We start from the raw sequence: 3,759 nt of genomic DNA, 5'->3' as shown, positions 1-3,759 counted from the left end.
TCCTGCCTTGTGGGGCGAGGCGTTTTGGTATTTCCCCTTGGGGTAAATTTGACGTGCTTGAGTTTGCGCAATCAGTGGGCGAAGACAAACTGCAGGCGAGCATATGAAGTCGGTACGTGTCTTCTTCCTGTTGGCCATGTTTCGGATACGCAGAGAATAGATAGCAATATATAATTAATGCGCTTTTATTTGCAGCTAAGGCCGGTGTGTCTCATTTAAGCTTCTGACTGGACACAGTCACACTTCCAAAAGAGTAGCCCATCGTCGATTACAGCCTTCCCATAATGTCGCACCCTATTTTTGATTACTCTCGTGGTCCATTGGATTTATTCAACAATTAACTATGACGGGCAGCATAGGGCGTTGTCATCGCTGTGCAGGGCGTGGGATCACCTTCAGAAGCCACAGCAGAACGGGACGGCTGACGAAGCATTTCCTGAGGCCCAGATCGCATTAATAAATGCCAAGAGTGGGGTGGGGTTCATTGTGCAAGCGCAGGCAAGCTTCACGGGCAGGATGCGTACGACCGCGCTGGATCCGGGGAAAGATTTTGCTTCTAAATACAAAGTACATTGGAGCCACGACAGAGGTCACGCACTTTCCGTCGGCCTGGCTATTGTGGATCAACCGCTAGTCCTTACAGGGTCTGGCTGTACAAGAGGCGTATGGCCTGTTGCTTTATCTCGAGGACTACTCAATTAGCCCTGGAAATGTCGATCAGAGGTTCTACTTACCCTGGAAGCTGTAACTCCATCACCAACAGCGCCAAAGCGATAGCCTCAGTTGGTCAACAGTGTCTCACCCTGGTCGCAGGGGGCCCGTTTAGTAGCATCAATCGCGGAGTGAGCCCCAAACTTGCGGAGGGGACAGGCGAGAGATAACAAGACTACACTGTGACCGTATGGATGAATACCGTTCGATCATAAAAGTTAATTTCGAGACGCAAGAAGTGCGCGGCTACCTACAGTAAGAGATAGGCACATACGTTGCGGCTGGGCGGTTGGGACAAAGATCTTCTTGAACGACAGTGAGACCTAGCTGAGTCAAGACCTTTGAGGCCTCGCGCTGCCAGAGCCTCGGAGATTTCTGTAAGCCGTAGAGAGCTCTTAAGAGCTTCCAGCAATGTCCAGATTGTCTGAATCCCTCTGGCATCTCGGTTATCACTGTGTCATCCAGTAAGCTCCTGAGAAAGGCGTTGACGGCATCAAATTGGCGTGTTTCAAGATCAAATGCAGCGACTAGGGCGAGAACGGCGCGGGCCATACGAGCAGCGAGGGTAGCTGAATATTTCTCTTCTGTAGAGAGCTTCTGGAGATCACCTCGCACACAGATTCTCGCCTTCAGCTTCGCGAGATATCCATCGCTATCGAATTTATAGTTGAATACCCATTTCAACGGAAGCACCTGCACGCTGCGGTCATTTGGACACTGTATGACATCAAAGGTGCCCTTTCGTTCGATAGTTTTTACCTCGAGGCCGGCGGCTGCTAGGAAACCTTCGTTGAACGGGTGATTCATCATCTCTCGCCAGTTCCGGGGTTCAGGGGGAAGATCATCACGGTGAGGTCTCGTGTGTGAGTGAGATCCGTTGAGGCCAGTTGCAAAGGCTGCGAGTATACCCTCTTCAGCATCCTCGTCTGCCGAGATGCTAAATTGCTGATATCTCTTGATCTTCGTTTACGTGAGCCTGACAGAATGTTCCGAGTCCAGATATCTCCCACGATGTCTCTAGGCGCAATGCGAGTCCCTTGTGCAGGTGTAGCGGCTGAGAGCTCTCTCTGAAGTTGTTCAGTGAGTTGATCTTGAGAATCACGAGTTGGTGGTTCCGGAAAGGCACCTGGGATTGATTCTGGTGTTATGCGAGACATTGAGGCCTGTATAGGCTGAAAGGATGGAGTGGGTGACGGTGATATCATCTGTTGAGGCTCCACTGGCTTTGAAGTGGCTGATTTCTCTGGCTGAGGTATATCCAGACTTGGTCCAGAAATAACCTGGTCAGCATCCTCGTTGTCGTCAATAACCCATGGCATGGATTCCAAGATATCGCTGACAGGCTCCTTCTCTAGCTCTTGAGTGTTAAAGAACACATTCTCATCAAAAACAACATCTCGCACTGATCGTACGGCTCCTCTGCGTGGAAACCACACCCGCCAGATATTCGAGGCTTCATAGCCAACGAGATGGCCTATTTCAGCGCGTGGTTCCATCTTTGCTGCGTTCGGAATAGCTTGCTTCCTCACATATGCTCGGCAGCCGAAGATCCTCAGATTCGCGAGGTTAACACGTTGTTGTGGCTGATTAAGGAATGCCTCTTGGTAAGGGACTATCCACCGGCCGTCTGGCAACTTCGTGGGCGATCTGTTGATGATCCATATCGCGGCTCTAACAGCTTCTGGCCATAGATTCTTCGGAAGGCCTGCATCGGAAATAAGAGCACGAGCCATGGTGATTACCACCCCCAGATCGCTCCGCGAAGCCATTCTGTTCCGGGGTACCCACGACACTGTGTTCAATGATAAAGCCTTCATTTGACAGGAAGTCCTCTACTGTACGACCAGCAGAGCATTCGTTATCGTATCGAAAGGCATGGATCGGAAGATTCCACTGCTTCTTGGCTAGGGCCACAAATTGACTAACCGCGTCTTGACAGCCGTTCTTCTTCTCATGAGTATAGGCTGCATGGAGACGTACGCCCTCGAGGTAGAAGTGCGTCATCCAGCGATCTCCATTATAACCTGGGTCGATCTGGACAAGATCAAAGTGGATACGCCCATACTTGCCGTACGGTGTTCCAGTAGTCCTGCGAGAGATCTGACGTTTGGCCTTGGTTAGTTGACAGACTTCACATCTCTCAGGGTTGTCATGACGGTTATCTTCGCAGATCCCATCGATTTTGACTCCATCAACCATCTCTGGTAGCTTTTCAATCTTCTGGTCAAAGGCGTGGCCTAACCGACGATGCCAGCGCCGCGCTGAGGCTACCGAGAGATGGGGCTTCTCCGAATGCCGTACCGAAAATGCTGCTCGGTGATTCGGATCATATATGACTGTGTAGAGACCATGATATCTCCCTATCTCAAGAACAGCCTCTTCGCCTTTAAAGATCGCTCTTTCTGCAGATTTGAAGCAGAATCCTTTGTCTTCGATCACAGAGAGTGAGATCAAGCTTGTGTGGAAGCCAGGCGAGTACCACACGTTATCCAGGGTAATAGGCACTGTAGCGCCTGTACGAGGGTGTCTCCCAGTGATCCTGACCTGCCCATAGCCTATCATCGGCGTCACTGTTTGACCGGTTTTAACAGTGCTATTTCGCGGCGTATAGGTCAAGAACTGTCGGCGGTCGTTGCAGATATGACAGGTGGCTCCGGTATCAAGAATCCAGCTGTCTTTGAGAAGCTCATCGTCCACTGCTGACGCTGCGATAGCTCGAGTATCATTAGCGAAGAACGCTAAGGACGGATTCTCTGGCTGAGCCGAACCAGCAACGTGAGCTGATTTAGCGTTTTTCTGCTGTATTTTGGCGATTTTCTCCTGATCTTGAGGACTCATTTGCTTTATGTATTCAGGAATGCGTTGAACAGTTCCCTCTCTTGGCTTCCATCCATCTGGTCGAAGTGATTCGTCAAGATAGAAGCATTTTGAGTAGTGATGCTGAGGATGTGCGTTACCACACGGACATTTCTTGCGATAGGCCTTTTCTGCAGGCTTAGCCTCAGGTTCACCATTCAGTGAAGCTAGAGCTATCTTGGGCTGCTTCCG

Source organism: Penicillium argentinense (genome assembly GCF_028826775.1).
Source record: "Penicillium argentinense strain IBT 30761 chromosome Unknown utg000006l_segment0_segment0, whole genome shotgun sequence".
Taxonomy (NCBI): domain Eukaryota; kingdom Fungi; phylum Ascomycota; class Eurotiomycetes; order Eurotiales; family Aspergillaceae; genus Penicillium; species Penicillium argentinense.
This window is presented reverse-complemented; position numbering follows the sequence as displayed.